The 25,032-nt window shown below is 40.9% G+C and overlaps 1 protein-coding gene across 3 annotated transcripts in view; it reads left to right on the top strand.

Annotated features, from left to right (window-relative positions):
• The first annotated feature begins 15,918 nt into the window (after positions 1 to 15,918).
• CTNNB1 (catenin beta 1) overlaps positions 15,919 to 25,032 on the top strand; it is a 37,471-nt gene continuing 28,357 nt past the window's right edge. For all 3 annotated transcript variants that reach the window (XM_070575803.1, XM_070575802.1, XM_070575801.1), the window contains exon 1: positions 15,919 to 16,059. The gene's annotated coding sequence lies outside the window, so the exon portion shown is untranslated. The remainder of the gene's footprint in view (positions 16,060 to 25,032) is intronic.

Below are 25,032 nucleotides of genomic sequence, written 5' to 3'. Positions count from 1 at the left end.
GATTAGCCCGACATGTTCGCTGTGGCCTTAGGTCAGGCTCCCAAACGCAGCCTCTGAGATGACGACTGGGGTACAGGCGATTTCTAAAAGAAGTGCTCCCAGAGGAGACCTGTAAGGAAACTCGGAAGCAGGACAGGGACAGGCAGGAAGCTAAGCAAGGGTGTGAGCCCCTGCACAGACCCTCAGAGAGGGGCCTTGCCTGATCCCACAGGGAGCTCTAGAGTGTGCATTATGCCTCAGAATTGTCTGGACCTGAGTCAAGGAAACTGGCATTTCAACTCTCCCCATGTGCACCCCTTAGTCATTGACTAAGAGCCGCTCCCCTTACGGGTAGGCATGTAAATTCCCTGCTGGCTCTCTGTGCATATGGACAACGTGGGCCCCAACAGACAGAGGAAAATCTTGTAAAAAAGTGACTCAGGTGCTAGCTCCTGGAGGTGAATACCAAAGTAGGGGAGGGGTCCCAAAATGGTACAGGCATCCTAAGATGTGGGCAGAATACCTGCCCTGGATTCAGTGACATCCCAGCACACTGACCCTACCTGCAGCTGCCCCCAAAAAATACTGAAGTATGTGACCCCAAAGTTCCACTGGGAATGTTCCAGTGTGATCCCTCCAGCCAGTGAATTGGGAAGTACCAGGTGACAGGCAAGTAGTGTCTATAAGTTATACATGTTTCTGAGCTTTTATTTACCTAACATTTTAAAAATTAATCTTAGCCTATCTAAGCATGTAATATAAAACTCAGATTCCCTATTTTGAAATGAATGAATTGCGTAACAACGTTTGTAAAAACTGTATGAGCTTCTGAGTCTGTCACAGGAATAAACTTTGCACAAACTCTGCTCACATCTTTTGACACCTGCACTTAGTCACAGGACTGCATATTGCTCTTGAGAGATGTATATCATTAGATTCATTAAGGATGGGATCCTAGAAGAATAGGATTAATTATCAGCAATAGAACATATGAATAAATTTTCATACCAGCTTTGTTGAAGTATAATACCATACTATTTCCCTATTTAAAGTGTACAATTCGGTAATTTTTAGTATATTCACAAAGTTGTGCAACCATCACCACAATCAATGTTATAACATTTTCATCACTCCACAAAGAAACCCCATATCCATCAGCAGTATTCCTTATTTCCTCCCCTTAGCCCCTAGTCCTAAGTAAAAAGTAGATAGGGCTGGTGGCCCATCCCTCTTGTTCCTAATTTCAGGAACCATCCGGAAAGCCCTATGGGAAAGAATAGCTCTGGAAAGTCCCCTATTATCTACATGTGCTTGGGAGAGTCATGACTTTGGAGTGCCTTTCTGATTGCCAGGCTCAATGACTAGCATCAACAGAAGAAAGGGAAAATCTATATCAACTCAATCGAGCCACGATAATGAATCCAGCCACATGTCATAGTCCAAGAGGGACATGAGTATGTGCATACACAGCTATCCTCAGAGAGGCAGTCACCTCTGGCACACAAGGCAGAGGTGTGGCCTGCTTCCTTCCTGAACATCAAGCAGATGTCAGGTTGCTCCCTGCAGAGGTCCTGCATCTCCAAAATCAAGCTTAAGGACATCAGGGCATTCCTTACACAAGAAGCTGGCAATGCTGGCTTGAACCAATTTATACGCTCCTGTAAAAAATTCACCTTGCCTTTTAAGAGGAGGAAAGGGCAAGGGAGCACCCAGCTAAGCACATTGGAAAATCCTTTAGAAAAAAATTGACAACATTACTAAGGGATTCATGTCTGACCAAACATTGTTTTATTCTTTCAACTGAGGCAAAGAGTTTAGAAAAAATCACCTATGAGATCCAAGGTTATGAACTGAATTAGACATACACCTGCGGGTAACTTTGCTGCATAGAAATCTTGGCTGGAGTGTGGTTACTGAGATAGGTACATTAAGTAAACACTCATTTGAAGACCTTTTCCACTGGAACATAAGAATCAGGCAGTGAAAAGAATACATTTTCTGAACATCACATCGTCCCCATTAGGAGGGCTCTGTGATCACATTATGCGCTTTGTCTTCAGAGACTTCCCTGTCTTTTTCACCCATAAGCAGAAAAAGTCCTCTCCATGCTCATTATCAGGCTCCCGAGCCCATGCTCTCTGATGTGCCTCCCTCCCTCACTTTGGAGCTTGACTTCCTTGAGATCTGTCATTGTCACCTTATTATAATGGAGTCTAAAAATCCCACAGCTAGTGACACTCAGGGGAGGAGTATTCTGATGAGGAGGGTGGGGGTGCCCGGAGGAGACGTCTGTGATGGAAGTTTCCACAGAGGCTACACACTGAAAATTTGAGGAGAGAAAGGAGGACTGGTAGGGAAGTGGGCATTTTGCCATCCAATTTCACTGTCCTGGTGTCATGCAAGAAAAAGCCAGAAAGGCGTGGAGAGTATCCATGAAAGTGGATTCTGTGTTATTCTAGTTGCAGCAGATAGGAATTTTCTCTTCCCAGGCACAGCAAGCGGAGCCTGGTATACCCAGAGGCAATTGAGTAAACAGTAGAGGTGACGCATTGTCTTTGTATCATATGTGGGCAAAAGGAGCTTAAAACACTAGTGGGAGGAAAGGATGATAGTTGATGTCCTTTCTCACATTCAATAGAGCCTCTGACTCAGGGGTAAGACAGTTAACCAGCCAATAGAACATGACGAGCTTCTTTCTTTCTAAGAGCCTGGGCCTCCATGGGTGTTACTCAACTAAAAGGAGGCCAAAGATCAGTGAGTATGATTCTCTCACATTTGGGAGATAGAATTGGCCTATGATATCATAAAAAGCCTCCAGAAGTTCAAGAGCAATATTTTGAGAAGCACATCTAAGGGATGGCCAAACAGATAGGTTCAACCCTTCCAGTGTGTCTGCTTTGGCCAAAACAGCAGACTCTAATCAAGCTCATGTGCAGATGTGATTTGCATGACTTGTTTAGCATTCTATTGATGAATATAAGTCAGATCTGTCTATCTATCTATCTTATCTATTTATTTTTGGTATTTTTCGCCCTAAGAGTGAACAACTATCAAGACAAAAATAAATTTAAAATGTACACAGCAATGCGCTGAGTTGCAGAAGGGCCCCGCAGATTTATACAATTGTTAGCGGCACCCTCAATCTTTTTCATTACTTTTTGAGCCTGCAATTAGAAAAACATTGCTCTTTGGAGAGATTGGGTCAGATGCCGTACGACAATGGCACACAAGTTGCCCTGCCACTTTGAACAGAACAAAAGAAAAAAATGAGGAGTTGTGAGAAGGGAAGAAAGTATACACTTTGAGCTGAGATAAAATGTGGCCTCAGGAAAGTAAAAAGATACAGGGAGGCTACTCTAGATAGAGAAATGCTGCAGCAGGAACCCCTTCTGATAATATGGGTAGTAAAGTCCAAGTTTAGAGGAAAGCCAAGAGACCTATAATAATCTGCAAGAGGAAATAGGTTGGGGCAGTGAAATATGACACTTTCCTCAAAGTAAACCAAGGGTAGTTTCGGAATGGTGAGTGATTCTAGGAGAGATCATAGCACAGAAATGGCAAAATGAGGGTAAAAGTTGATGAACATCCACTAGGATAAATTCCAAATGGATTGAAGATATAAATCTAAAAATAAAATTTAAAAAGTGTTACGAGAAAACATGGAATTCTTCTTCTATAACTTAAAACTGAGGAAAGCATTTCTCACCGTGACTCAAAACGCAGAATAGATGAAAGAAAAGATTGATTAATTTGTCTACATAAAAGTTACAACTTTTGTATGGCGAAAAAAGAAAGAAGAGTAGGAAAAGAGAGGAGAGAAGAAAACAAAAAAATTAAAAATAGAAAAACCAAAAAGACAAACAACAAACTGGAAAAAATATTCATATTACAAACAGCTAATCTTCCTCTTATAGAGAGATTTTATGGAAGTTGAAGAGACCAACAGGCAAAAGATATGACCATCAGGGGCTGGCCCTGTGGCTGAGTGGTTAAGTTCGTGCACTCTGCTTGGGGCGGCCCAGGGTTTCATCAGTTCGAATCCTGGGCGCAGACATGGCACAGCTCATCAAGCCCCACTGAGGCGGCATCCCACATGCCACAACTAGAAGGACCCACAACTAAAACAATACACAACTATGTACTGGGGGGCTTTGGGGAGAAAAAGGAAAAATAAAATCTTTAAAAAAAAAGATATGACCATCAGTTCACATAAATAGAAATAAAAACAGCTCAGATGTATGAAAATATGTTCAACTTCATTCATAAGAGAAATGCAAATTCAAATTACGCTGAGATATCATTTATAAAATTCCATATGTTTAGTGACAGACTGTTAGATTGGGTTCTCCCAAAAGCAGACCCTGAGACAAATATTTTATTTTATTCTTTTTGAGGAAGATTAGCCCTGAGCTAACATCTGCTGCCAATCCTCCTCTTTTTGCTGAGGAAGACTGGCCCTAAGCTAACATCCCTGCCCATCTTCCTCTACTTTATATGTGGGACGCCTGCCACAGCATGGCTTGCGAAGCAGTGCCACGTCCATATCCGGGATCCAAACTGGCAAACCCCAGGCCGCCAAAGCAGAACGTGTGCACTTAACCACTGCACCACGGGGCTGGCCCCAAGAGACAAATATTTTAGTGTTAAGTAGTTTGTTTGGGAGATGATCACAGGAAATCTCAGTAGGGAAGCGAGGAGGAAAGGGAAAATAGGCATGACAGGGTGTGTTATCAAGCCAATTACCAGTATGGGTACCTGGAGCTCAAGTAGAGAACTGTGGGAGACAATGTAGGACACACTTCAGGGTTATCCCTCTAAGAGTGAGAAAGCTGGGTATTTTTCCACCAACTGCCTGACCGCCACTGGTTGATGGAGAATTAACTCTCAGGCATTTCTGCCCTACCCATCCCCCAGGCTCACATGCAGCCCGAGCGTGCTTCCTGAAAGAAAGCCCTGGGGCAGAGTTGCAGCTGTAGTGTAGAGATGACTGTCCAGAGAGTATAAGCGGGGCACAGCAGCATCTTCTCCACAGCCTCCAGGGATGAAGCTGCCAGGGAACCGGCACTCTCATACATTGCTGGTGAGAATGGAAGTTGTTACACCTATGGTATAATTAGGAGTGCCAATTAGTTATTTGGCAATCTGACAATATCTAATACTGATTCTTCATTCCTGCTGCACATACCTTCTGACTCAGCAGTCCCACTTCCAGAAATTTATCCTACAGTTAAGATTTACACGTGTAGTAAATGACATATGTGCAAGAGTATTCATGCAGCACTATTTGTAATTATAAACTCTTGGAAACAACCTAATGTTCATCAATGAGAAGGGGCGAGTTAAATAAATTAAGGTACCATGACATGCCATGCAGCTATAAAAACAAATGAGTGCTCTTCGTACTGATGTGGTGAGATTTTCAAGATACATCATTAAGTGAAAAAAGTAAAATGCAAGAAGAATATACTATCTTTTGAGTAAAAAACGGGTGGAGGGAAAGTAACACAAGTTCATATTTGCTTATACGTGCATAGAGAAACTGGTAGGACACAGAAGAAATTAATAACAGCGTTAAGGTGAAGATGTAGCAGTGGTAACTGGTGCGTAAGGTGATATATATACAAAACTTGTGAATACATTATTTAATTCAAAAATTAAATTTAGAAATGCTAATAGATATGGATATCTGGGGGTATGGAATTATGTGGCATTTTTTCATCCTATGTCATATATTTCTGATTTGTTTGAATGTTTTACATGATGTATGTATTACTTTGCAATGTGAAAAAATGGTAGAGATATAATGACTAAATACAAACCAGGGAGACAGATAGACAACAGTTGAAAATAATCAACACAGAAAAGTTTACTCCACCAGGTCTTGAGTTACGAGGAATAGAAAATGACTGGCTGTCTAAAGCAGAAAAAGGATTTATTGGAAAGATATTGGATAGTTCACAAAATCACCAGGAAAGGAGAGCAAGGGGCTCAGAATAAAAGCAGAAAGCAAAGGAGGTTAGGTAGCAATCACCACAGAACCATCTGATGAGGACTTGGCTGCCATCACCCCCACTGGACCTGGTTCCCTCTGCTGTCTCTGGGGGAACAGGAACAGCACGTCAGACCAGAGGTTTCAAGTGGGACACCAAGGTCTGACGGTTTTTAGATGTCAGAGTAAGGTGTGAGGCAAGTCACCAAGCAGAAATGTCAAAGCGGATGACCTGGAACTGGGCACAGTGAGGACATTAAACGGATGAGAGACTGAGATTGGAGGTAGATCCCTGAAGAGGACCCTAAGGTTGTGAAGTCCTACCATGCCCACAGGAGTGGCAATCAGAGCATTCCAGAGAGGAGCTGCCAAAGAACCCACAAAATGTCCATGACAGGGCCACCTTTAAACATTGGCTGGACCCAAAGAGCAAAAGCCAGTTTATGACAGTAACCAGTCTGTTAAGAAATGTCACATTCCTCTCATATTTCCTCATGGCTCCAACCCCGAAAGGGTCAAAAATAGCAGCTAGGCAGCATGGAGGATGTGATGAGGAGAGCAAGTCAACCCACCCTCTTTGCAGCCCTAGCTGGGACAAAGAGGAGAATTTTTATCATTGACTGAAGATAGAAGTGTGAATTAATAAACTGAGACAGCGCTTTGCAACTTAGTGACCACAGGACTTTGTTACCTGACAAAGATCAGAAAGGTCACAGGCCTTCGTCTCCTGCGGTATCCAGTAGTAATGGTGGGACCACCCCCATGGAGGAGGCTTAAGGGGGTGTCGGGTGGGGTGGACAAAAATAAAGTTGCTTTTAAGATTACCCATTGCAAGTCCAGTAAAGTGACAATTGCATAGAAAGTGGGTATTATTGCTGCAGTCACTGAAATAATTAAATCTGCTTTGGCTTCTTTGTGTCATCTGCTCCAGTTTCAAAGTCCCAAGCAGAAGCATCTGATTGGCTGAGCTGAGACTTCATGCCCATGCTCCAGCTGCCTTGGACCCTATTGCCCACAATACTCTACCTGATGAATTCACCTAATTTAGGAAAAGGGTTCAGAAAGTAGACAAGAACTAACACATGTGCACTACAGTGGGAGGCTCTGCACTCACTTCTGCTGGCTATTGCATCCAGCTACGTGCCGGGGGACAGAGGGAGGGAGGAAAGGATTCCAAGAAGAGCAACATAGACCCTGCCCTCAATAATGAAGTGGAGTCCCACTATTATAGCAATTACAACAGAAAAGCATCTCACTTTTATCTACAATCTTGTAGCTTAAAAAGCTCTTTCATGTCTATTTCACTTGCTCTTGACAATAACACAGTGAGAGAACTCTCCAGTGTCTAACACGGTGCTTGGCACATAGTAGGTATTCAGTGACTGTTAAACGGATGAGTGAGTAAGGCAGTGACTGGGTAAGGAAGAACTAAATCCAGTGGTAAAAGTACAGGCTTTGCAGTTGGTCAGTCCAGTTCAGCAGTGCCCAGTGGAACTCACTGTGATGACGGCTCTTTATCTGTACTGTGCAATATGGTAGCCACTTACGGCTACCAAGTGCTTGAAATGTGCTAATGAGAGCGAGGAACTGAATTTTAATTTTATCTAATTTTCATTCATTTAAATTTAAACAGCCACATATGGCTAAGGGCTGCGGTACTGGACAGCCCAGGTCTAGAGTTCAAATTCCACCTCGGGTTATCTAGCTTATAACCTGAGCGAACCCCTTAATTTACCTAAGTCTCAATTTCCCCAAATGTGAAATGGGGAAAATAATATTCCTTGTCATGGTTGTGATGTTAAAAGAGGTCTTATGTGTGAAAGGTCAAGTTCACTGGGTTGTGAAAGGCAAAGCTTCATCTCTGGCAGAAGCTCAACAGATGGAAGTCACCATTTGGATTACTGTGCCTCCCACTGCCATTGCTCTTATGCCACTACAGAGGGGATGGCAGGACTCAGAGAGGTTAAAGAGCCTGTCCAGGTCACACAGCTAGTGCATGGCCAAGTGGGATTTGCATCTCCTGTTTTCATTACTGCAGAGGCTTTCTGACTACCAAGTTAAGCAAGGACTAGAATACCCCATATGGGCACTAAGAATCGTCTGTGCCCTGAAAAATGAATCTTCCACATATGTTTGTCATTAGTATTCAAATTCATGTTGATTCCACTGAGATTAATAAAACATAAATTGTTTAGAAGCATTACTTTATAGTAGCTTTTCGTCATTATGTAGATTCTTAACACATATGAAAAGTACAGCTATCAGTATGTATTCCAGTTTCTTTTCACATCGAAAAGGCATCCTTACCCTCTTTGTTGAAAATGTTAACATCTCCTTGTTAAAACATAGTTAAAGAAAGGAAAGACACAGGGTACACACACACACACACACACACACAAAAGAGTTAAATATCAAGATAAAATGGTGATGCAAGAGATTACATAACCAGTATATATTCTAGGTACATTTGCTAGAAACATGAATGGTGGTATTTACCAAAGAGGGTTTATTTAAAGTCAGTTAACAGAAAAGATCAATGTGTAATTCCCTAAAGGATCCTGCAACAGTCAGCAATTATAATAAATAAAGCTGAGTTTAGTTTTAAAAAAACGAATTGCCCACATTCATAACAGGTGAAACAGTGCTTTAAAGGAGATTTTGTGAATGATTCCAGAATTTTAGAAGACTGGTCCTGAATGGAGTGAATATAACCCAGAAAGTGCCCATGAAGATCCACTGGGATGAGGAAATAAAATGCTGCAACGCCGATATTTACTTTTTATCTTGAAAAGAAAGAAGCCAAACTTCATTTTTATTTAATATATGCATTGACAGCAGTACATGTATATAATTTAAATAACATACATCCAGAAGGTGCATACTTAAAATTATTTTATTAAGAAGACTGCATAATTAAAAATCCTTAGAAATTTTTGTTTTAGAAGACAAGCAGCTCAGCACAAACCTGCAGTATGATGTGATTATTAAAAACAAGTCAAAAATTGTATCATCTTAGTTATATTAGTTAGCTTTTCCATGTAATAAACCATCCCAAAACAAATTGACTTACAACCACCACCATTTTTCACTGTTTAGAACCTGCACAAGGTCACTTGTACTGACAATCTAAGAGTACGGGTTCTAAAAACGAAGTCATATGAGGAAAGGTTGAAAGAACTGGGATTGTTATGCTCTGAAAAGAGAACACTAATAGAAAAGAGGAATGTGTGTTTGACATTTATTATCTTGATTTCTTATAGCTTAAATTCTAATGCAAGTTATAGTGGAAGGAAAAATATTTTGAATGGATGATCCCTTGAAGCAACAGAAATTAAAGCATTTTTTTCTTTTTCCTAATTGATTTCATAATTATAGAACTATATATTATATCAGAGAGTTCCATTTGTGTGGAATGACACAGTCGGCTGACATCAAAATTACTGGAAAATCCCAAAGGAGATGTATATATTCCAAACTCATCAACTTTTCTTGTTTTTATCAAAGAATTGGCTATTTCTTTCTCCTCTTTTTAAAAGAAAAATAATGTGGTCTTTGTTTCTTTTCCTTTTCTCCCCAACTCAAATTCTATAACTGTAAATTCAAAATATGAGCAGATTTAAAAATGGATTATGAAGAAAAATCTTTAGTATAAACAAAAGGAAGATGGAGTAAAATGAATGTCCATCACTGCATGAGAAATGGTGTGACAAATGTACGGTACCTCTGCACAGAGAATGGTGGTGAATCAGAGCATTGCTGTCCACCTGAAAGGAATATGTGAAATAAAATAAATATTTTTAAAAAAACCGTGCAAATGCAGAGTCCTTTCTGGGTATAGCTGGAACTGTGCTCTGTTTGAGTAATTTGATATCTTCTCCTATAACTAAAATTTCTGCAAAGTTAAATCAAAATGCTACAAAAATCTATGCATTGTATAAGAAACTAATGTAACTGATTGTAAGATTTAGGATTTAAATTTAAGATCACGCAATAAAATAAATTTTAATAACCAATAACCTTGAAAATTTAGACCAATGATAAAATTTATATTTTTTCGCTTTTTAACAAACAACAAAGTCTTCAATGAAAACAAAAAAGGCATTTCCTTCAGTGGCATTACTGGCAGAAAAATCAGAAATGACTACATCTTGCTCTAAGAGAATTTTTTAGTCAAGGAGTTAAAAAAAAGTCAATCTGTATGTTCCTCCACTTTTCTGGGCCCAAAGTTAATTTTTGCTGAGTAGTGTAAAACAGAAAATGGACATTTGCTTCTGGCATTGTGACCTTCTCCAGGCCCGTGTCCGCGCTGCCCCGATGCAGTGTATTTCTAGCACACACTTGTGATATGATCAGCAACCATCCTCCATAAACACTCAACTTGACAGCAAGTGAGAATAAAAAAAATCTCTGTTTCACATCAATGAAGCCATGCTACGAACACATTTCCCTCTTTTATGAGATAGATGATTTTCAAAGAAGATTAATTCAGATGGGCAGCAGCTTAACTCTTATTTTTCTTCTAGCTATCCACCAGAATACACTAATTTTTATTTTAAAACCAATAGGTCTCTTAAATATTATAAACTATGTCTAATTTGAAAAAAAATCTATAGCTGGTCCATACATTTTCCAACTAAGACATAGCATAAAACCTCCATGTTTAAAAATGCCGTACCCTCCAACAGCGTACATACACACTCATACACATACACACCCGATCCAACTGCACACTTATCCACTAATGACTAAACCATTTGAGATGGATTAGTGGGGGACAGGGGGGAAGGGGCCGAGGATTTTTTTTTTTTACAACAGGCATGCATAATATTTACTGAACAAGACATTGTGCTCTATATTTTTTCTAGCATGTGGGGGGAATCATAATTGTATTTAGACTTTATATGGCATGGGTTACTCAGTTCACAGCAGAGGCACCTGCAGCAAATTAATTTGTTGTAGCACATTAATTATCTCATAGCTTCTACTTAGGCTGCAGCTGTTGCTATTATGTTAATAATATTTTTTATCACCACTGTATACAACAGGTTATGGCAATAATAGAACTATCTCTTTTTTTTGGCTTTCCCCCCCTGTCGTTTCCATTTTTCTATGTCAGAAGGGAAGACTGAAAGAAATTTAGGCAAATTAAGCCCCAAAGCGCACTATAATTTTCTATTTCTGAACCGATGTGTAAGAGAATGGGTAACTGAAATTAGCAAAGAATCACCCCACACAAAGATGGCGCGTGCAGAATTTGTGAAAGCGAAAAAGAAGACGAAGGAGAAGCAAAGGAGGGACGGAATACTGCGGTGCTGGGGTGGTGAGTGTTTGCATGGGGGCGGGGAAAATGCTGCAGTTTTCATGAAATAATAAGGTGGGGGAAAAAAGGCATACAAAGAGTAGGTTTTTCATTGTTTGTAAAATATAAACACAGATGAATTCTGTCTTTGGTTTGTTCATGCTTTTCACTCTGCACAGCAGGGATGTTCTTAAGAAGTTGCCCTCTGCGAAATTTCACTAAATGGGAACCGTGGACCCTGCATGATGGGATTATAATCACACCAGCCACTCCTTTTACATAATTTTTTGTTTAAGATCCAGTAAGACTCCCTGTTTTTAATATATATAAAGCAATAGACATGTATATGTCGATAAACTGAGGGTTTGCGTCCCTATAGCCTGGTGCAAGCTAAAACAAAAAAAACGGTGACACCACGTCTACAAATCTCAATGGATTCAAAAACAATATGAAAATTTTTAGCTGACAAGAACATGTCTGCTGCCTGCAGACCCTGCAATAGCTCACCATGTTGCCTACTAACCGAAAGATCAAAAATTATCGATTTCATGGCGCTGCGTGCTCTGGGAAGAAAAGCTACTTTAAAATTTGCATTGTTTAAGAAATGAGTTAAAAGAAAAGAATCATTTTTTTTCTGAACATTTTGGGATGTGAAAATGGCTTGTTTTAATCTTATCCATGATTTACTATAATTCTATTATTTTTAGCAGCTGGAGTCCAGAAATGATTTTTTTCGATGAATTTAGGATTTTGCCGCAGTATACATCTGCAGTCCCAGAATCCTCCGGTAAGTTAATCCTTCTTGCGATGGGAAACGCCTTTAACCTTCTTGTGAATGAAATATCTGCAACCATTTTGAAATTTTTAATAGAGAGGGGTGTGTGTGTGTGTGTTTATGTTGGGGGGGGTATGTCTCCAAAGCATGATTTCCTAGCAATGCAGCGGCAATTGTCTTAGTTCTTAGAAACATATACCTTTGTGTTCTGTGAATACCATGGATGATGTCCCCATTGCTTCTCCTTCACACTTTCTATGGTAGCCATTAAAATGTACTTCCTTAGTATGGCAATGACTGTTGTGTCAAACCAATGAAGGCCTGAAGAACACATAACTCCAAGCATGAAGAGTGTTCCTGGCATAACCGAAGCGGCCATGAACAAAACTACCAGTGCTGCTGCCACGGCCACCACCATGGCCATCGCCTCCCACCACCTTCACTGCCCCTCCCTCGCTCTGCAGTGCACACCAGATGCAAGCTTTCCACAGTGGCTCTCCGCTGAATTTGCCCAGTGGGTTCCTAGATTACTTCTGTGTGCAAGAATAGCCAACCATGTAGTCTGACAAGAGGTATTTACAACTACTTAGCCTGTTCAGCTGGAAAGAAATCAAAAGATAACACTGAACCCTGAGATGATGTATTGCAAATCAAAAGTCCCAATCCATAAATAGCCCACTTGATGAGCTGCTAAATGAAAAGCTGATCCTGATTATTGTCCAGTGTTTTTAGGTTGTCAAAAAGAAATATTTTTAACAGGCCTTCTTAGAGAGTCAGGATCTATTGTTTATAAATGCATGGAATATTATTTAGTCTTACCTTTCTGCTGGGAGAGGATTCTTCCCAAGGAGATTCGGATAGAGTCCAGAGGAGACCACACCCACCTTTCACTGTTTTCTACTGTTTCTGTTTACTTTCAAGTAGGGTGAATTAACAATTACAATTATACATTAATTTAAGGGACCTAATCAAAAGGAGCCAGTCTTCCATTTCCCTCTCTCTAAAGGAAGCTCGTTGTCTTAGTGCTCAATAAATGTTTAATTAATGGATTTGATAGAGTTAACTATCCAAAAAGTAAACGGACCTTCTTTACAGTGCTGGCTTGATTAATGTTTCTGTTGGAAGTGCAAAACAATCTGGGCGTTTATTTGCCTAAGGTGATTCAAAAGCATATGCCTTAGTGAAGGGATCCTTTACGTTCAGGTTCCATGTAGCCCCTGCTTGATATGCCAATGGTCTGATATCATGACAAGTAACACCTCCTCTGCTAAACCAGCTGGAGACACTTTGGTTTCTAGGAAAACAGCCTGAAATTTAGAACCATTTGTCTTTTGCAGTTTCACAAAATGGATTAATTTATGTCAAACCCAAGTGGCTGGCTCTAGAAGGAAAAGGCGTAAAAAGATAACCAAGTGTATTTTATGAAATGTCTTGCCCAAGGTTAATTTTTTAAAATCATTTTTACAAAATCGCTTATTTCACCAACTCATCAGGTATTTTGATATTTATATTTCTTGTTGGTTTAATGATAGTATTTGTCTTCACTTCACAGAAGTTATTCACGTCATATTTTTGGTGAGACAATTGGAACGATTTCTGTTTTTTGAGAGAAGCAAATAAAACTTCTGAGTAATTTGTTAAATTCAACTAATTTGTTTTAATGTTAGTCACCCAGAAATTCTTCAGTACACTTAAATTTGATGGGAAAAACAGCTTGCTGTATTGTTGCAAATTCCACATTTCCTGTAATAACATGTGTTTGCTTAAACTATTACTAGGGATTTAAAAATCTTAATTCTAAATTTAGATTAAGATATCTAAATTACAGAAAAATACTTCAATTCTTTTGGTACCTGAATAGAGCAATACAAATATAGAAGAGTTTTATCTTTTAGAGGTTCCAATGATGCAAATATTTCCTAACCTGTTTAACAGTGTGCCTCATTCAGAAAAAAAAAAAAAAAAATAAGGAAACATCTGTACCAAAAAATCCTCTAATATTGATTAATCAGTCATCTGATTTTAAATGTATGACTTTAATCAAATCAACTGTACATTCTTTAACTCTGTATATGAGAATTAAAATTGGGGATCCGTACCTGGAAATGCCATTTTACTCTTTTGAGTTTATATTAGAAACATTGCTTTGACGAAATACCTTTTCTGTCTATCTGTTTCAACTATGTGCAGCCAAGTTAACCACAACCATCGTCCACACTTACTTCTACAGAATTACTAGCAAAGATAAAAATGAGAAAGTCATTTTAGACAATGGATTTCACTGAACATCATCTTCGTGTGTGGACTTTTTCCACTGCAGGGGCACACGTGCTACAGTGATAGACAGCAGTTGACATTACCACTGTATATAGTAAAATATCTCTAAGATAGGAAAACAAATAGAATTATTTAAAGAACATGTCGTCCTGAAGCATTAGCTATGCCTAAAACTACATATCCTACCCCATGAGTGAACGAGTAAGTAGGTTTCCTGCTTGTACCTATGTATAAAGACCTATTGTTTGCAATGCATTAATTACAGGAATAAAAGCCTCACGATAACTTTCACTGTTGTTTTTGGTAGCCTCTCCATTGTTTTGGAGGAGAAATAAGCATAAAACAATAGACTAGAGAAAGTGAATCGATCATCATTGTTTCAGCTTTGACGAATGCCAATCTTACCGGATTACAATGGAGACAAACCCAAGGGAAATGAAGACTCAACTTTAGCCTATTAAAACGAATTAGAAAATGTTTTTGAGGAATAGAAAATTAGTTTAAAAAAAATTAGGAGCTGCCTAATCGATAGTTCCTTCCATAAACAACACACTTGAATTTCTCAAATAAGTAATACCGTAGAAATGCACCTCCTCCAAAGAAAAATCCCCACCCAAAAAACTATTGATATGTAGTAGTACACTGGAACCAGACACAAATGGAATCTATAAGAATCAACGTAAGTGACAGGGCTCTAGAGCTAATCTATTTCAACATAGTCATTTGTTCACAGTAGGTACTCAGAGGACTTGTTGAATTGCAGGCTAGGCGCCCACTCCAACGGGAGTTCACAGCCCTCGGGAGTGAGGACAGCAGGCGGCTCGGCCCGGTAGTTCACTTCCAGATTCAGGCTGAGCAGCCGGTTGGGATGCGGGATACCCGATCCAGGCAGTGGGGGGCTTTAGAGTAGTGTGCGGCTCGGCTGCGAGCCACGTCCTGCAGGGAGTGGGTGGCCCAGACCGCAAAGCCGGCGGAAGCCCTAACCCGCCCGAGTCCCCCGACCGACAGTGGAGCGGGGCGGGCCCCGACCTCAGCGCCCGCGCCGCCGCCGCCTCGGCCCTGAACTTCTGCCCTCTCAGGACCCGTGCCAGCCGCCCGCGCGGCCCCCGAAGGCCGAGGCCGGGATGCCGCCTCCCGCGGGCGGCGGAAAGTGCGCCGCCAGCCCCGCGTCGGCTCTCACGGTTCGGGGCACGCGAGGGGCGGGGGCGTCAGGCTCGGGACAGTGGAGGATCCCGGGGCCGCTCTCCCCCCACCCCATCCCATCCAGGCCCGCGGGGGCTCCGGCCTCCCCGCCTCGGGCCACGCCGCCCTCCCGGGCCGCCCTGCGGTCTCGCGCGGCGGGGAAGCCGCGGGGCTCTACCCAAGGGAGCGTCCGGGGAACGCTCGGCCGCCTCGCCCCGCCCGGGGCGTTCGGACGGCAGCCGGCAGCTTGGAGGCGCGGGGACTACTTTCCGTCGTCCGCCCGCGCCCCGCCCCTTGTCCTCGCGCGGCGGAACGCTCCGCGCTGCGCCGGTGGCGGCAGGATACAGCGGCTCCAGCGCGACTTATAAGAGCTCCTTGTGCGGCGCCATTTTAAGCCTCTCGGTCTGTGGCAGCCGCGTTAGCCCGGCCCCGAGAGCGGAAAGCGAGGGGAGGCGGAGACGGAGGAAGGTCCGAGGAGCCGCTCCAGTTCCAGCCGAGCCGCCACCGCAGGCCGAGGACGGTCGGACTCCCGCGGCGGGAGGAGCCTGTTCCCCTGAGGTGCTTGGGCGCTCCTTTCCTTACCCTTCTGGGGCTGCTCCTGTTCCCTCTTCGGAGCCAAACTTCGTCGCGGGCGCGCGGTCCCGGCGGCAGCTGGGAGCGGGGCTCGGCGCAGCCGGGAGCCCGGGTGGGGAGCGGGCGTGCGGGCTGGGGGCCCCGGGCCGGCGGCGGGGGCGGGCCGCGCCCGGGGGGCGGAGGGCGGAGGGCGGCGGCCCGGCCTGGGTTCCGGTCGCGCTGCGTCTCGGGGGCCCCGGGGGCGCCGCTTGCGGGGAGGGGGCGCCGCGAGGGCGCGTCGGGGCGCTCGGCTGGCCGGCGCGGGGGGCGGGGGGCCTGTGGTTTCCGTCCAGGGCTCCGGCCGCGGCCGAGTTTGGGGGAGGGACCCTGCGCCTCGGGATGCGCCGGGGCCGGGGTGGGGGGCGGGGTGGGGACGAGGGGCTCCGCCTTTCCAGCCCCAGCGGGGAGTTGGGGTCCGGGCGCTGGGCCTGGGACGCCACCCTTGGTCCCATTGCCTTGGGGATAGGGCCAGTGGACTTTCTGTCCAGATTACCTCTTTCGTTCTTAAGGACGAATTAAGAAAATTGTTAGTATTTTTTTTTTAATGCCGTGCATATGTGAGTTTGGCACTGGCGCTTGTTTAAATGGAAGCAACTTTAAACCTTAGAGGAACCAAACTATTAGTGCAGACAGTGCGATGCGTCGGTAGGGTTTGCAGGTAGAAAATCCGTGTCTTGCACCTCTGTTTTCTTGTACCGTGTAGGTGAGTGAAAGCGGCAATGTGCAATGTACTGGGAGTCTTCTGGATTTATGGCGGTGGGTGTGAGACCCTAGTAAAAATAAGGGCGGGGGCGAGGGCAGCTTGCTCACTGTTTCTTATCGAGTGAACCTCTGGATTCAGCCTCTGACTGCTTCCAGAATTTTGTTCGTAGAAATTATTTATTCAAATAGTTTTATGGCAGCTAAACTTGATTATTCGAGCACATTTTCTTTTCAGCGGAGTGAATTTTTCCCTCGCCACGGAATTGCTCAAATGAAATTCAAGCACTGCAACTTCTTCCAGTGTTTTGTCTGGGGAGAGGACTTCGAAGAGAGACTTTCGAAGTTAAGTTCTCCCAGGCCGGTTTTGAATCCGCTAAACTTGAAAGCTTTGGCAGTTGGGTGTAGTTGTTTGCTTCGTTTTCTGTTCCCTTTTGGAGGGGGAGCATTGTTTCATACTTTGTATCTTCCAGACATCTGTGGTCTCCCCTCCCCCCCGAGTTTGTGAGTGGTGAATGAAGAGAGACCGGCCTGCTGGTATGCGGAGGTCGGCAAAAGGAAAGCGAGGAGTGGTTTTAGTGAAATGAGAGCTTTGTATCATGAATAGTGGTGGCTTAGACTAGACATCAACTTGAAGAGACGGCTATCCTTTGATAAAGACGAGGCTAATGTTTTTCAGATCGCTAAGTTATAGAGTGTTTTGTCTGGAATTTAGGAAGCCATTTGATTATTGTCACTTGGTGAACATTCAGTACCCTCAGATGTCTTCGTGTTAATTTGTCTTCATCGTAAGAAATATTAGACGTAGCTTGAAATGTCGTTTACATAATACTGTTTAGTATCTGCTTAAATTAGTGACATACAGTACTTTGGAGGCTTTTTGGGGGGGGCGGGTCTGAACTAAGGATGCTGCTACATTTATTTTACTTTTACATTTAAACCCACAAAATCTCTGGACTAAAAATACCATTAAGGTTTATTTGAGAATATCCTTAGACAAAATTTGATTAATTTGCACCCAATATTCATTACTTTGACCTAGTCTTTGTTCTGAAGGCCATGTACAAGGACAAGGCCCTAAAGTGATGGCAACAGTAACTTGAAAAACTCGCAGAAGACTATTCTATAAGATTAAAGGAATGCTGAGACTATTCAAGTCTGAAGTCCTTGAGGGGGAAATAAAAACCAGCACTGGAAAGTTTAGGATAGCACGTAACTTAGAGTCCTTGTGGAGTCCTAGGGCTGAGATCCTCCTGGAGGCCAAGACAGTCATTTTAAATAGCTTTCAGGATAAACCAAATTTTTTTTCCTCCTCCTTCTCCCCAAAGCCCCACCAGTACATAGTTATTTATTTTAGTTGTAGGTCCTTCTGGTTGTGTGGAAAAACCAAGTTTTTAAAAATAAGGTGGCTAATAAAAAAGTGAAGCATTTAACGGTATTTGAGTGTCAAGAAGCACTCAAGAGTTTTCTTTGTTTTGAACTATTTGACTACTTCCTTTACCAAGATTATTATGTAGAAAAGTGTATATTACAGTATTAAAACTTGTCAAACTGTGAATTGAGCTTTCTACTGTTACTAGAGATGACTGGAATAAAACTTGTTCATATAAATGAAGTTCTATATGCTTGTTTTCATAGACACTTCCCTCCCCCCCCTCCCCAAATAGGAAGGAAGCCATGAAGCAGGCAGATTTCTCTTAGGGTATTGAGATGTGGTACTTAGGAAAACTGTCTACAGGTATCTTTTTTTATTGTTGGGAGGGGTGGGGAGAGGACCGTAAGTATTGTGGAAACTAGGGACGTGGAGAATTCAAGTTTGAATATCACTCGTTTATAGTTATAAGTAGCAGTGAAATTAGAACGCCAGAAATGGACTACATAAATATAGTCAGCCAAATGAAACTTTTGTGTTGAAATGGAAAAATTAATTTGTCCAGTTATAGCATGCTTTTCTCTTTCATGGCTTACTAGTTGCTGATAATCAATAATTGTAGATGGGTAGGTGGTAAATTTAAGTTTGTACTTTTGAGCTTGGTTGGAAGCATGCTTGATTGCTGCTAACCCAAGGCAGAAAGTTTGAATGCTTTGAGGGCAGGACAAACTTCTAATAAAAAATATCGGCAACTCTGTTGTAGTGCTACACATTGACTTGTGACATTGTTTTTGAAAACATTAGTTGCATTAACTTAGTTGTTTCTTGTAGCCCTCTTTTTATTGGGGATACAATATCTTTTGTTGAAACAGCTTGACTAAAAACATTTTTATACCATAAAAGTAAATAATAAATATAGATGAGGAGCTGCTTCTGATTAGTCCAGACCATGTAGCTATTGCCTCTTGTATCCTCATTGAGGGAATACTGATTTGCAGAATCAATTCTCATTCTTTAACAGACTATTTATGTAATACTTAATTGTGATTGTTATAGTTAACTAGGTTAATAGGCTAAAATAAATATATACTTGTCAGGTTTCACAAAAGGAAAATACAGTAGTCCCCCCTTACTCGAGGGGGATATGTTCCAAGACCCCCAGTGGATCCCGGAAACACAAATAGTACCTAACCCTGTTTATACTATATTTTTTCCTGTATGTACATACCTATGATAAAGTTTAATTTATAAATGAGGCACAGTAAGAGATTAACAATAATAATAAAAAAGAACAATTATGACAGTACATTGTAGTAAAACTTCTGTGAATGTAGTCTCTCTCTGAAAATATGCTATTGTACTGTACTCATGATGATGATGATGTGAGATGATGAAATGCTTACATGATGAGATGAAGTGGGGTGAATGACATAGGCATTGTGATGTAATGTAAGGCTACTGTTGACCTTCTGAGATAAGTCAGAAGGATCATCAAAAGGATCATCTGCTTCCAGACTGGTCGAGGACCACAGTTGACTGTGGGTAACTGAAACCAAGGAAAGTGAAACCGCAGATAAGTTGGGACTGCTGTATGTGTATGATTTGTTTTGCTTGAAAATGAGCAACACATTTTCGTTTGTTTTTTCATCACTTAAACTCAGGAAAAAGTTCTTTATTTCCTCTGTTTACTTAAGAATGCTGCTTTTGTGTTTCATGCAAGACTGAGCTTGACTCAGGTTTGAAACCTAGACCCATCTGTGGAGGCCTGAACTCTGCTGTGCTCGAAGGATGTATATAATCTGCTTTCTCCCTAAGGAAAAAGAAGCTCTTAAAAGATAAAGTCAGTCACATTAGGAACCCTTGTTTAGAGTTTAACTACCTTTTTGGATTAGTGAATTGTGGGCATCTCTTCTTTTTAGAGACATTCCCCACTCCCAGAGTCTCTATCAAACTGATTGAGCAGAGTGAGAGTAGTGTTAGGGCATGTTTTCATTGCATGCTTCGGTCATGTTGAGTGCCCTCCAGTGGATATAACGTAATGCTTGTGATTTTTTTTCCCCCTTGCAAGTTTGTGTGGAATATATTGAGGAATAGTTCCGATGAGAGAGCATCAATCAAAAGCCTTTTGAATTCTAGAATAATTTATTCATATGAACACTGCTGATTAAAAGGTTGGCTTGAGAAAATGTCATCTCAACCAATGTTTGCAAGAGAGAGGTCAAAGTTAAATTAGGGATTAAATTTTATTTAACTCACTTTAAATAGGCAGTTCTGTTTAAATATATGATAATGATAAACCAAAAGCTCAATATAATAATTTGGGGGTAAAAGATCTTAATATTTAGCCATATTAATGAATTACAGAATCAAATTCTCAGAAAAAGTTAATGAAGAAGTGAGTTGTCAGTTTGTCTGAAATCTATTAGTAAAACAGAGTAAGTGCTCAACTCAGTTGTATTATCGAGGAGTATTATGTCTGTGTTAGGAACTAAACGGAAACTAAGCTAGTTGAGTCAATTTATGTGAACTCCAGAATATAATGCGCTAGTGACTATAGGGTTTTATTTGTATAGAGTTTTGGGCTATGATGCACTATACCAATGTTTTGCCCTTTAAATTTTTCAATAAAAACCTTTCTCCATCCTCCTATGTTTAAAGTTCTTGCTATTTCCATTAGTGACATTATTTTCTGAAAATACTTGTTTCAAATCAGATTCTGATTAGTAACAAATGAAGCCTATTCTGAATCATCTTTTGGAAGTCAAATGGTCATTTTACAGAAAATTCTGAGTTTAGAACCTTTTTTTTCTTTGTCTTCCATAATGGGTGGTTGAAATGAAATTAAAAAGTTGGTAGAGTAGGGAGGGAAAATGACAGTATCACATCTTGCTCCAATTTACTCTTGGAAGTCAGTATAATTTTGCGGAGCCATTGATAATGATTTTTGACTGTTTAAGAAATGTATTATTGTTGTATCTAATTTTTCTTGACAAGAAGGCCTCATGTAAATGGTTATTTCAGAATGAATTGTGTTCCTTCATAAAGAGTCGTCTTTGGAATTAGTAATGTCCAAGTTGATACTTAGTATTTGCACCGTTTTCTGTCTATAGGTCATATAGCTTCTGTTCTAGTTTTCCAAGATTTTGATGAGATATAAGACTACATTTGAAAGTTCTTTTAAAGATAATGCACATAAAGCTTAATGAAAAAAAGCCTGTCTATTGCAGACTTAATTTATCTCTTGAAATTGGCTATTTGTCTTCATTAATAAGTGTACAACAATTTGACAGTCAAAGTAAGTGACTAAGATTGCTTTCACAAGCCATATAGTATTGGTCTTATGTTACGGTGGGAATGGCTGCTCAGTGTCTCCAGGGCCACGCACGTTTGGAGAGCACATGTCCCGTCTAAGTGGCCATCCTCAGCAGCTTCAGCCGTTGTGTGGGAATATAGAGCATGTTGTCACCTCAACTGATTTTTCCCCCCTCTTAAGAGAAGGAGGAAATCCAGATTAATGTGCATCCCTTGATTTGCACATGTCAGTGAATGAAATTCATGTTTTAAGACACTATTCAGCACAAATTAAATATACCTATTAGCAGCCTATTGCCAGTTTATAACGTCTGCAGTAGTTCCATTTGAAGTACAGTTTTTTATAATGATTCTACTAAACGAGATAATATGATCCTGTGGATTTCTATAACTTAGGAAATAATATTATTAAACTATTAGGTTCATATTTAGGTATTTGAAAAATGCATTGTATCAATTGATTATAGTTTAGGAACTTAAAAGGGGGTTCATATTATCAACTTGTTTGTGAAATCTGGGAAACCCACACTTTCAAGTTTAGGAATTAAGATGATTTGGGTCAAGGAAAAGGAGAAGAAATAACAACTTATTCATTACTTGGTCATCTTAACTGTAGTTTTTTAAAGTGTATTTTTAAAAGAGGTCTCAAAACAATCTGAGAGGGCACTTAAAATGCTGGGCAAATTCTGGCTATGTATACACAATCATGTCAGCCTGAAATTTTATTGATGTCTTTAAATCATATCTGCTTTTCAGCCAAAGTTTGCTTTTCTAAGATAAACTATTGTCAGACTAGATCCAAAACTGAAAAGCAAAGTTTAGATGATGAAAAATTAATTAAAGTTTTCCTTAAACTAGTGGCATACTGCTATTTGGTCAGAATAAATTTCTGCAACCAATTTAATAGATTTTGGTTAAATCTTTTGCTGCTAAGGCGGAGTTTTTCATTTCCAGAGTTTGAAAAGTTGAGTGTTTAGTCTTCAAACTACATGTTTAAATGGCAAACTCTGTCTGGACTGAAAATGCAAACTATAGGCCAACATTGGTTTTAAAAAGCATCATCTAGGGGCTGGCCCGGTGGTGTAGTGGTTAACTTTGTGCGCTCTGCTTTGGCAGCCCGGGGTTTGTGGGTTCAGATCCTGGGCATGGACATACACACTGCTCATCAAACCATTCTGTGGTGGCATCCTACATACAAAATAGAGGAAGATTCGCAGAGATGTTAGCTCAGGGCCTATCTTCCTTCCCCCTCCCCTCCTCCAAAAAAGCATCATCTGAAGATAGTGTTGTAAGCTGCAGTTGTTTCTATATGATATGGTATAGCATGCAAGTAAAACTGATCAGTGGACTTTTCACATAACATTTATCCCAGAGATACTCACCCCCTTGCCTATCCCACAATCCCCGTGTAAGTTTACAGAGCCACTGTAAAGTTTGTCTTGTAATATTCCAGAAATTTCCTGCCTCTGATTTCTTTTGAACTTGTTGAAAAGGCAGACCCTCCCTCCCACCCACCCCAATAACAGTTTGAAGAGTGTGAACAGCTGGATTTTGCTGGGGTGAAACTGCTTCATAGCTCTTCCCATTTGCTCCCCTATTTATTTCCATCTCTTAACTTCTTCTCTCATATTCCCATGATTTTACTTGTGATTTCATAATTCATATACTACTGGACTGATATTTTCCTTTTAACTGATTTTTTTTAAATTAAAAAAAATTTTTTTTTTGAAGATTCGCACCTGAGCTAACAACTGTTGTTAGTCTTTTTTTTTTTTTTCCTGCTTTTTTACTCCCCAGATCTCCCCAGTGTATAGTTGTATATTTTAATTGTGGGTCCTTCTAGTTGTGGCATGCGGGATGCTGCCTAACCGTAGCCTGATGAGTGGTGCCATGTCCTTGCCTGGGATCAGAACTGGCAAAACACTGGGTCGCCGAAGCAGAGCGTGTGAACTTAACCACTAGGCCATGGAGCTGGCCCTCCTTTTAACTGATTTGTGACAGGTGTGTTAAACAGTTAAAAAATTTGGGGTGGGGAAGATGATATTTTTAAACCATTTAAGTTTTTTCAAGTTCATCAGTCCTCATGGCATACAAATTATGTCCATGATTAATAAATCTTATCTTAAATGCTAGCAGCTGATCTAACATGAAAGTAAAAGATGTGCAAAAGCTGAAGGGTTAGTTTAATAAGCTGCTTTTATTAACAGGGTTTTATTATAGCAAAAATAGTTGTGATATATTTGTACATATATACACAGTTCATTGTACATTATCTATATAAAAATATGCAAAGTTAGGTTTACTGCAAAATTTCTTGGGACTGCAATTGGAAAACTATCTTAAATGATTGTAGTAATTTCCTGCACTGAGGGATGGTGGTGTAAATTGTCCTACCCCCACCCCCTTTTTTTAGGTATAATTAAGTGGTTTGGGGGTAAGGGTGTAGGGAATGAGTCTGTCTTTGAAGTTTTGCATATACTAGATGAATGCCACATGTATAAGGGAGGAGAAGGGTTTCTTGGAAATATTTTTCAATCCAACTAATGGAGGTTTCCAAGTGGAGTTCCATTCCCCTGTGTAGAAAGTGCTGACATAGACACTTAAGTTCTTTTCTGAGCTACTTGAAAGAATGTAGCAATGTCAAATATTACTTACATGTAATAGTTCATTTAGATACAAAAGTAGACATGACTGTTATATAGGAAACATTGTATGCTGACAAAGCGCTCTTTGGATAGATTCATAAATTTAGTCTGTTTTCTGGCATTTTGCTTAATTTTGAAGTTTGATTAGGTTTTAAGCCCACTGTTTTATTAAATTTTTTTATTTGATATCTTTCTGTAGGAAAAGCCATTTGAAAATATGAAATAAGGTTTATATTGTTCTAACTCCTAGTTATGAGTATTCTGTGATCCATTCATGGAGTAAAACTGTTATTTTGTATCTGATAGTTATCCTCTTAGGGCACTATTTCCTGCCTTAATTCTAGCATTTTTTCCTGGGTCCTGAATCAGAGTGCCAGCCGTTTTATTCCCCATAGAAGGAGAAATAGGAGGCTAGAAAGTTTAAGAGATTAGAAATCTGGAATACCAGAAGATTGGGAGTCACTCATGAGACAAAGTAATGAATGTTAAAATGCTATTGTTGATAATTGGAAGCTGGGAAATACTAAAATTGGGTTCTTTTTCTAAGAATACTTATTAATCATGCTTGAAGAATGCTCTGACTATATGCTAACAGACCTCAGGTTTCTCCTTATTGCCATTTTACCCCAGATCATATTACATTTCTCTAGAAAGCTCAAAGACAGGAAGACTATTTAACCTTCTCTTTGCTCCTCAAAGTCCCCTTTCCCCCATCAGAAGCTAAGCTGAGGAGGGGGAAGGCCGGCCCAGTGGTGTAGCAGTTAAGTGCTCACATTCTGCTTTGGTGGCCCAGGGTTCACCGGTTCAGATCCCGGTGCAGACATGGCACCACTTGGCAAGCCATGCTGTGACAGGCGTCCCACATATAAAGTGGAGGAAGATGGGCACAGA

The sequence above is a fragment of the Equus przewalskii genome, chromosome 15 (genome assembly GCF_037783145.1).
Source record: "Equus przewalskii isolate Varuska chromosome 15, EquPr2, whole genome shotgun sequence".
Taxonomy (NCBI): domain Eukaryota; kingdom Metazoa; phylum Chordata; class Mammalia; order Perissodactyla; family Equidae; genus Equus; species Equus przewalskii.
This window is presented reverse-complemented; position numbering and strand designations above follow the sequence as displayed.